This window comes from Tenrec ecaudatus, chromosome 5 (assembly GCF_050624435.1).
Source record: "Tenrec ecaudatus isolate mTenEca1 chromosome 5, mTenEca1.hap1, whole genome shotgun sequence".
In the NCBI taxonomy this organism is placed as follows: domain Eukaryota; kingdom Metazoa; phylum Chordata; class Mammalia; order Afrosoricida; family Tenrecidae; genus Tenrec; species Tenrec ecaudatus.
The window spans coordinates 56,831,107-56,842,637 of record NC_134534.1 but is presented as its reverse complement, the minus strand read 5'-3'; positions in this window follow the sequence as shown (position 1 = coordinate 56,842,637).

Genomic DNA, 11,531 nt, shown 5'->3' with positions numbered 1-11,531 from the left:
ATTCTGCTGCTCAACCATCGAACAAAATAAAGCACCTAAAATGCAGTGGTTGCTGTTCTCACCTAGCTGAGTTGATTCAGTGTAATGCTGCGAACTGAAAGGCCGGTAGTTAGTATGAATCCACCAGGTGCACTTGGGAGAAAGGCGGAACTGCCTAGACCTATAAACACTTTTAGCTGTTTGAACCTATCCATTGGAATTATTGAAGAAAATTCTATGAAACTGCTTCTGTAAAGATTACAGCCAATAAAATCTTATGTCACTCATTGGGCTATGATGAGTTCCATAATCTGGTATCAATTTGAGGATTAATAGTATAGGGGTGGAGTCTAGCCTGTCAATCAGAATATAGTCAATGAGGCCTCTGTGTAGGCATGGCCTTCTCCTGAGGATTCTGGGAACTCCAGTATTTCCTTCTTGGAGGCGGGAGACACATTCTCTCTATGATCACTCATCTGGAGACTCTCTACTGACAATATTCACTCCCTGGAAGACATCCCTGAGGAGTAGCCACATGGACCTACCCTGAAGCAGCCCTGGTTGCTAGAGAAACTACGAGGAGAAGCCTGCCAGCTCTGAGATGCTTTTAACATCACTAGATCCACAAGACTCCCCACCCACTGCTGTGATCTTCCTGCATTTGGCATTATTGCATGTGGTTCGTGAATCTTAAGAGGACTTTATAGATTGGTATCGGACATATGGGCTAATGTCAGATTTATGCATTTGATCTGGACTAGGCTAGGCTCTTTCCTCAATATTCAACTGCTCTTGTATATAAAGCTCTTTTTTATACACATATGAATATCTATCGATTGTGTTTCTCTAGTTTACCCAGATGAGTATCTATCAATTGTGTTTCTCTAGTTTACCCGGACTAACACAATTCTGAATCAGATCAAATCTATTTTGTGTCTAGGGCTAGGCTTTTGGTCTTTAGCATAATGGCCTGAGAGTTTTGACTGAAAGTTGGTAAAGTCATTTCAGGGTAGATATTTACTGACTCTAGAATAATTTGACTAAAAAGGATCTCACATCGCTGCCAGCTGACTCAGCAAAGAATTTAAATCTGCAGGATGGCTCTGTGGATGTCTGCTAAGCCCACCAGAATATTGACTTCAAAGAGCTATCAGTATGGTTCACGAAAATATGAACAATGAAAAGAATTTACTTCTGTGCTTTTCTGACCATTGCCTGTGCCACCCTAGATTTCCAGTGGTTTTGTATTAACACCAACAAATCAACATAATTCTTTGCAACAATAAATGCAAAAGGTGTGATTTGAATGGGTCTCAGGACTAATCTAACTTCTCCTCCTTGTTACAGACAGAAATAAATCTTGAACCCATTGCCAGTTAATAAAACCATCCTCCTGTCATTCATGATTTCTAGATAAGAAAGACCCCCTCTTCCCTGTGGAATCAGCTCAGGTGTTACATTGTCCTTTGGTGAAGCATGTGACGTACAAAAGGAGCAAAGAAGCAGACAGGTTTCCTGTTTATAGTTTAACATTCCAGACCTGTTTCCGGAAGAAAAATGGAATGTTCCATGTGACAACATGTTAAAGTGGCACTTTGTTGTTCTCCTTTGTGAAGTTGCCAGGGAAAAATTAATTGGTTAACCTTTGGGAAACCTATCCACCTGTTTTCAGAGTCAAGGATAGGGCATATTTTTTGTATGATACTGTGGACAGAATTGGAGAAGTGTGCAATCCATTTATTTAGCAAATGGTTGCAAAGTCTCGTGTATAAATCACAGACTGTGGGTTGCATATATTTATAACATGTGCCTTTTGTTTAATACTCAAGCTGGTATTAGAGCTACATGAACTCTGAGACTAGTGCCATGGTGATACAGAGGTGGCAGGTCAGAGTGGTCAGCATAATATTGAGGTCTCTTGAAAACTGGTAAGGAACCTTCTGGAAGAAAGAATTGTGGGTGGAGTGAGGAAGACAAAAATATAAGATGCTTATTTCCACGTTGGGCTGCTATGCTTGTGCTTAGGAATCCGCCAGCTGGTGCATGGGAGAAAGAAAGACAAGGTTTTCTACTCCCTTAAAGCGTATGATCTTTAAAACCTACAGGGGCAGTTCTACTCTGTCCTGCAGCACGACTATGAGTCAGCAATGACTCGTTAACAGTGGGCACATGCTATACAGCTATTGAAATAGAAAATCTCATCAGCACAATAAGGCATATAATAATTACCTATACATAGCCAATTATAATAGATACAAATACACAACATTTAGAACTAATAGGGATATTAGATATCATCCAAATCAGGTCATCCATCTCCTTTTAAAGATAACATAAGCAACAGATACCCAACATCTTCCACTATCAGTGCATTTTTAATTACTATGTTAGGACCTCCCACATAGGTCCCTGGGTAATGGAGGGAACCTTTTATGCTTAACTACTAACCTAAAGGTTGGTGGTTCAAATTCACGCATTGGCACCATGGAAGGTAGGCCTGGTAATCTGCTTCCTCAGAGCACATTCAAGACAAGTCGAGGGAGCAGTTCTATTCTACAACACATGGGGTCTTCATAACACATGGAGTTGCCATCACGTATAATAGCATCTATGGCTTAGAGTTTGGTGGCATAGTGGTTAAAAGCTGGCTGACACACAAAAGGTCAGGAGTTCAAACGTACCAGCTGCTCTTTAGGAGAAAGATATGACATGACAATCTGTTTCCATCAAAATATAAGCTTCCATAAAGTTGTATTCTGCCCTACAAACAATGAGTTGGAATTGACTCAATGGCAACACATGTGATTTGACAACGAGTTTGGCTTGCCGTGTGACCTAGCACTCTTCTGGAAGTTCTTGTTTAGGATGTGAATCAGCTCAGGATACGGTGCTGCCTTCAATTTACCATCTGGCAAACAGTCTAGGAGGGGAATAAGACCCAAATGAATGAAACTGGGCATAAGAGAAGGTCAGTTTGAGTTAAGCTCTAAATTAGTTCTGGTTGTAAGCGCAGCAATTATTCTCCAAATGCCAAATTACACTGGGGAAACAAATGCTCACACATTGTTTATTTTTCAAATCCTTATACTAAAATTTATTGTTAGTTTATACTAGATTACCTAATTAAATTTAGATGATTTATTTTGGAAATCCTACAACTGAAATTTATTGCTAGTTTTTACTACATTCTCTAATTTATGTAATACACTTGAATGCATCAATGATGGGTAAACAATATGTTAGGGTGGTGTCATCGAGTCCATTAGGACTGTATGATTGAGTAGAACCACTTCATAGTGTTTCTAAGGCTTTAATGTTTACAGAAGCAGACTGCCACAGCGTTCTCCCACAGAGCAGCTGGTGGGTTCCAACCACAGACAGACCATCCAGTTAACAGTCAAGGGTTTAACCACTGTGGCGTGTGTGTGTGTGTGTGTGTGTGTTTTAATAATCTGAAAAAATAGAGAGAGAATATCAAGACTGAGAATATAAAAATGTCAAATGGCTGGATGCAAAAAAATCCATGTCCATATTAAATTCAAGCAAGAGAATGGTAATATTTTATTTTCTTAATGATGTGAAACAAATTTATAACAAATCTAGTTTCCAAACTATTTAACTGCATAAGCATCCATCCTTTAGAGCTTCTGGATATCCCCCTGTACTACCATGCCCATTAAAACAAACTGCATAACCATTGGGTAAGGGAAGGATTTTATGTGCAATTGTTCTTCCAAAAGTAATCCCAAATTATTACAGATACAATCTTGCCCCATAAAACTCAAATTGACTGCCACTGAGTCAATTCTGACACATAGCAACCCTTTAAATGGCAAGATAGGACTTCCCCTTTGGGTGTCCAAGACTTTAAATCTTTATGGGAGTATAGAGTCTCATCTTTCTCCCCCAGAGTGGCTGGTGGATCAGAACTGCTGACCTTGTAGTTGAGACCCTTTCAAGGTTTTCTGAAGCCATAAATCTTTATGGGAACAGCCAACATCATTTTCCTCCTGAGGAGTGATTGGTTTGAACCACCAATCTTGCAGTTAGCAATCTGATGCTTAGCTAACATTGCCCTCACTTGTTGCTTTTATTCATCAGCAAATCAGTTTTGACTCACAGTGACACTATGCACAACAGAATGAAACACTGCTGGTGCTGTACCAGGCTCACAATCATTTCCTCACAATTATTGCTCTGCAGGAGCAATTAGTATAGTCATGGCATCAATCCAACTTGAGTGTTTCCCTCTTTTTCTATTCTTCTTTTCAACCATAATCTCCTTCTACATGGACTGAATCCTCCTGATACCAGGTCTCAAGAACATGAGCTGGAATCTCCATTTTTTTCTTCGAAAGACCAAACCAAACTCACTGTCCTCAAGTCAATGCCTACTCCTAGTGACCTTGTAGATCAGGCAGAACTGCCTCCTGTGAGTTTCTTAGCCTGCAACTCTTTACATGTGAAGGAAGTCTTGTCTTTCTCCCATGAAGAGCTGCTGCCCTTGCAGTTAACAGCCCAAGACATAACCCACCATGGCTCCTCAAATGACAGATACTGTAAAAATTCCCAGATATTGTTGGGATCTGAAGATTTCGCATTTCTCCCTACTCTAAGTCATTTTGTAGTGCTGTGCCATTGATTCTGTTTTCACTCATAGCAACCATAAAGGATAGAGTTTTTCTATAGGGTTTCCAGTTCTTTATGGAAGCACATCTTTCTCTTGAGGAGCAGCTGGTTGGTTTGAACCATTAGCTTTTCTGTTAGCAACTGAGCACTTCACTGTCATAAAACCAGAAGCCAAATTACTGCCATTGATTGAGTCATTTCCAACTCATCGAGCAACTATCTGGTTTCCAAGACTATAAATTGTTAAAGAGGAGATGCTGGTGGTGTTGAACTGCCTACCTTGTGGCTCCCAGTCACAGCATTTACCCAGTAGTGCTACAAGGCCTCCTTTGTCAGGCTATAGTCTTCTTAAATAATCTCCCTTAGTGGATGATACCTTAAGGACCAGGGGTGTGAGGAGCGATACTGGGAGGGTAGAGGGTGAGCGGGTTGGAAAGGGGGAACTGATTACAAGGATCTACATGTGACCTCCTCCCTGGGGGACGGACAACAGAAAGGGGGGTGAAGGGAGACACCGGACAGGGCAATATAGGACAAAATAATAATTTATAAATTATCAAGGACTCATGAGGGAGGGGGTAGGGAGGGAAAATAAGAGGACTTAATGCAAAGGGCTTAAGTGGAGAGCAAATGCTTTGAAAATGATGAGGGCAAAGAATGTACAGATGTGCTTTACACAATTGATGTATGTATGGATTGTGATAAGAGTTGTATGAGCCCCTAATAAAATGTTTAAAAAATAATAATCTCCCTTAAATTTATTTGTTGTTACTATTGTTTTTTTATAGCAAAATATGGGGAAGGCTATTACAAAAATGTCTCCCACACTGCATGTTTTATTGAGTAAGTTGATCTGTCTTTCCCGTTCTGCTCTAAGACCTATAACTTGCATATGGGGTATTGTTGAATATTCTGGTTTGACTTGATCCACATTTTGCTATTTTTAAAGCCTCACTTTTCCACATGCTTTATCACAGATAAGGTCCAATTGTGTTGCCTCCGGTGGAAATAGCAAAGATAAGCAGCAAACAGTTGCTTCCTGAACAAGGCACTTAATCACATTTGAATGGATTTTAAGTTTTTCCTTCATTATTAACTGTGTTAGTTTCACATTGGGGTGGTACTAGTGAATTCGATGACTTGCCACTTAAATGCCAGCAACGTAGTAGGAAATCACACACTGGTAAAAACAATAGCAGAAGACACTCTATAATACTTTTGATATGCCAAGTACTTTACATAGATTGATTCATTTATTCCTCACAACTCTTTGAAGTCTGTCCTATATTATCCCCATTTTAGAGTTTAAGGGTCCGGAAGACTGAGAGGGCAGCTACTTGTCCAAGGACACAAGATTAATAAGGAGCAGATGGGATTTAAATTACGCAGTCTGAGGTCACAAAGAACTAGAGGATCAAAATGACATCCCGGATTATTTAATTTTGCACAATTCAAGTTTTTGTTTTTACCGCTCATGTGCATTTCACTATCTTTTTTCATCTACAACCTACCCAAACGACGGCTCGTTGTCTTCTGCATCATCAGTATGCTCTGTGTTCCCTGTTGTGTAAGTGACAAGCACCCATGGCTTTTGTGTATCAGGGCAGGTAAATTTATTGAGAGTACATTTGATAGCAAATCATATTACCACAGACTTCTAAATACAGCAGCACAGTTTTCAAAATCTGTATGTTAGGAGCCCTCGTGGGGCAGTAAATTAATCGCTGGGCAGCTGACAGAAAGGGTAGCTCTTCTAGTCCATGAGCTGCTCTGAGGGGGAAATGAGGCACTCGGCTTCTGTAAAGATTGACAGTATGGGAAATCCATGGAGCAATCCAACTCTGCACTTACACGGCCACTATGAATTGGAACGGACTCAATGGCTGTGGACTTAGTTTGGGATATGGGGGTTTCTTTGGTTAAAGACCAAAACACACAGGAGCCCTGGGCGCATGGTGATTAAGCATTGAACTGTTAACCACATGTCAGTAATCTGAAACCTCTCGCCACTCCATGGGAGAAAGATCCGATGTTCTGCTCCCATAAAGAATCTCGGAACTCCACAGGGGCAGTTCGACCTGCCCTGTAGGAAGGATCTGAAGCCATTAGATGCTCCATGGCAGTGAGTATGGAGTTTGGAGAGGTTAACCTAGAGGTGTCGACCTAGAGCAGCGGTTCTCAACCTGTGGGTCACAACCCCTTTTGGGGGTCGACCGACCATTTCACAGGGGTCGCCCGATTCATAACAGGAGCAAAATTACAATGATGAAATAGCAATGAAAATAATTTTATGGTTGGGAGCGGGGGGGGGGGGTTCACCACAACATGAGGACCTGTATTAAAGGGTGGTGGCATTAGGAAGGCTGAGAACCACTAACCTTGAGGTAGTGAGGGGTTTTTCAAGTAAAGCTTTCTCTCCTTCCTTTTCCTATTCTGCTTCCTCTGGGTTTTTTTTAAATCTTTTGTGGTGGTTTGGAAATAATTTCACACTTACTGGAAAGATTCAGTAATCAGTCTGATTTAAAACACATATATCCTTTGACAAAATTCATCTATTTTACCCCAATTATTTTTTGTCAATCACTCTCTGTATGTGTTGTCAATTTGAGGCTTAAGAGTGAAGGGGTGGAGGTTAGCCTGTCAATCAGATCACAGCTTGATGATCTCATTTGGAGGTGCCAAGGAGATAAATAGCTTGTTGGAGGTGGGACACAGGCTTACTCCCTGGGCGACATTGCAGCTCACAAAACACATAGAACTATGCCAGTGCCCTGTATGGGAAGACCCTCGTCAGCACTGAGATGATTCAACTGCCACTGGATCCACAAGACTTCTCACCTACTGGCCTGTGATCTTCCTGCTTTTGGTGTTATTGCACGTGATTCATGAGTCTGAAGAGGACTTTATAGATTGGTATTGGACATATGGGCTAATATTGAACTTATGGATTTGATCTGGACTGGGCTGGGGTGTTTTCTCAATAGACAACTGCTCTTGTATATAAAGCTCTTTCTTAAAGACATATGAGTGTTTATGAATCTGTTTCTCTAGTCAACCCAGATTAATACACTGTATTATGTACAACATAATCACATAATGTTTTTAATCAAAAGGTTTAGAGTAAAATGCCTTCATTATTCTAAAATAATAATTCAATGTAGAGATTCTTCAAAATAGAGATATTTTCTTACACAACCATAGTACATTTAACAAAATTAACATATTATTAGCATTCCAGGAGCCCTAGTGGCGTAGTGATTGTACATTGGTCTGTTCACCACAAGGCCAGCTGTTTGAAACCACCAGCCACTTAATGAAAGAAAGACGAGGCTTTCAATTCCTATAAAGAGCCACCATCTCAGAACTCATGGGCAGTTCTATCCTTTCCTGTAGGGTCACTATGAGTTGAAATTAATTAAATGGCAGTGAAAATGAGATTGGCATTCCAATTTGGTCAGTTGACCTAATATTGACTTTTGGATCATTTATTTCCCCTCTGGTGCAAGATCTAGTCTAGGATCACTTATGACATTTGTTTTTCATGTATTTTTAATATCAGTTAATCTGGAACATTTCCAAAGCCTGCTGTGGTAGTTACATAATCGGGTATCGATTTGAGGATTCAAAGTGAAGGGTAGCATCTAGGCTGTCAATCAGGTCATAGCCAATGGGCATGGCCTTCTCCTGAGAATTCTGGGACCTCCTGTATTCCTCTTTGGAGGTGAGAGACGCACACTCTCTCTGCTCACTGCCTGTGAGACATCCCAGTGGAGAAGACAGATGGAGAGACATTGCTGGAGCCAGACCTCGGGAACTAGAGAAGCCACATGGAGATCCCACCAGCACTGAGATGCTTACAATTCCAATGGATCCACAAAACTTCCAACCCACTGATTTGTGATCTTCCTGCATTTGGCATCATTGCATGTGATTCATGAGTCTGAAGAGGACTTTATAGATTGGTATCAGACATATGGGCTAATATCAGACTTGATCTGAACTAGGCTGGAGTTTTTTTTTTTCTTCACAATTTTCAGCTGCTCTTGAATATAAAGCTCTTTATTATACCCATATAGGTGTCCATGAATTTGTTTCTCTAATCTACCCGGACTAACACACCTGTCTTTTACAACATTAACAGTTTTTATAAATCCCATCAAAAGCCCCTCCCTCTTTCCCCCCTAATAAGACAGTGTTCACTTAAGTTGTCAGATGTTTTCCTCATGATTAAATTCAAGATATGAATTCAAGATCAATTCATTATATAACTGATGCTGCTTCCTTCTTAGAGTATCATAATTAGAGGTACAACTTTATTCTCAAAACCAATCCCACTGCCATGGGGTTGATTCTGACTCAGCAAATCTATATTAGAGAGGTTAGTCTAGTAGCCTACTCAAGGGGGTTCCTAATTTTTCCATTGCATAATGACTATTTTTCCTTTGCAACTAATAGCAAACTAAGAGAAAAAACATAAAGACCAAGCTAATGTTTTGTTCACCAGGAACTTTCCCCTTGATTTTTGCATCCAAATTTTATTTGATAATTTGAAGAAAAATAATAATTTCCCAAGTGTAGCATTCCTACATTTGTTAGTTTCTCCATGGCATTATACTGTATAGAAGAAACTGCCTTCACATCCATCTACCCAGCTAGATATAATCCATCTATCATCCATGCCGGTTCATAGATATCTAACCCCAGTCCCAGTGGTTGACAATTTATGAGTGTTACCAGCTATGCGGCTACTCAGGTTTGGCCCTTTTGACCTGGCTTCCATATTTGGCAATATCCCTACCATAGGATCTCTAGAGGATCAAATCAACATGAGGGAAGTGGGTTTGAGTTTAAGGATTTTTAAAAAACTCTATTGTGAATGAGGTGCCAGTTACAGGGGTGAGAATCAGGTTTACCTTCAACAACTCATCACAACTCCTGGTGTCTTGCCTTGTTTCCATCAGGTTATTCTCATATCCTTCTTGATGGGTACTGTCTTCCCTTTTACCCATCCATGTTCACCTGTCTACCCTTTAGCCTAGGTGTGCAATGGTAGATACATACACATATGCATATATAAGATTTAGAAATTGTGGATCCCATTCTATTTCTATATGATTCTTTCTTGCCTTCTCTCATTCAATATTTGTTTTTTTCTTTTCTTTCAATAACATTTCCTCATTTGTTCGATCATATAATAGATATGTTATTTGTATAGTTACTTGATTATGATATTCCCCCTCTTCTACCTTCCAAATATCAACATTATGCTTCGTTATGTTATAGGAAATAACTCACTAAATTTGCATACTTTGAATTTAAAAGAATTAATTCAGACAAAGAAAAAAATTACTACATCTGAATGTATAGGCAGGGAGATACTAGTATGCCCTACTGAGAAATGATGATTTACAAATTTTCTCACACAAACAGATAAAATTTGCATAAGCAAATGTGGCGAAGAAAGCTTATGGTGACCGGCTATCAAAAGATGTAGCATCTGGCGTCTTTCTTAGAGGCTTGAAGGTTAACAAGCAGCCATCTAGCTCAGAAACAACAAAGCCCACATGGAAGAAGCACACCAGCCTGTGTGAACACAAGGTGTCGAAGGGATCAGGTATCAGGTATCATTAGAACAAAAAATCTTACCATAGTGAATGAGAGGGGGGGAGTGCAGAGTGGAGACACAAAGCCCATTTGTAGGCCACTAGAGATCCCCTTGAAGAGGGGTATTGGGGAGGAGACGAGCCAGTTAGGGTGCCATGTAGCAATGATGAAACATACAACTTTCCTACAGTTTCTAAATGCTTCCTCCTCCCCAACTATCATGATCTCAATTCTACCTTACAAATCTGGCTCGACCAGAGGATGTACACTGGTACAGATAGGAACTGGAAACACAGGGAATCTCAGGCGGATGATCCCTTCAGGACCAGTGATATGAGTGGTGATACTGGAAGGGTAGAGGGAGGGTGGAGTGGAAAGGGGGAACCGATTATAAGAATCTACATGTGACCTCCTCCCTGGGGGATGGAGAACAGAAAAGTGGGTGAAGGGAGATGTCAGACAGGGCAAGATATGACAAAATAATAATTTATAAATTACAAGGGTTCATGAGGGAGGGGGGAGTGGGGAGGGAGGGGAAAATGAGGGGAAAAATGATGCCAGGGGCTTAAGTAGAAAGCAAATGTTTTGAGAATGATGAGGGCAATGAATGTACAAATGTTCTTTATACAATTGATGCATGTATGGATTGTGATAGCGTTGTATGAGCCCCTAATAAAACGATTAAAAACACACCAGAAAATATTAAAAATCAGATCAAGGATGCACAGGAAAACAAACAAAAACCAAATAAACAGATAAAATTCATGGAACAAATTATAATATCGCTGTTTGGTTAGTTTTTGCTTGAAGGCAGAAGTAAGATGGGCTAAGGATGAGGACAGATTTTTCAGTGTGGCTACAAGATTTACCATCATAATATCAGTATGTTTACAACATACACTTTTCAGAATAGGTCATAAAAATGTCAAAATTGTTGGAAGACATTCTTTTATACTAGTGCTGATTATAAGAATTACTACCAGGTGAACAAGTGGCCATCAAGCTCAGAAGCAAAAAAGCCCACATGGAAGAAGCACACCGGCCAGTGCGATCACGAGGTGCCAAGGGACCAGGTATAAGGCATCATGCAAAAAAAAAACGATATAAGTGTGTGTATATATATGTATATATATATATACCATATTAAATGAAGGGGGAAGTGCAGAGTGGAGACCCAAGGCCCAAGTGTCGGCCAATGGAGATACCCTCATAGAGGCGTTTAGGAGAGGAGATGGGTTAATTAGGGTGCGAGGTAGTACCGATGAAGAACATAGCTTTCCCCCAGATCCTGGATGCTTCCTCCCCCCAACTACCATGAT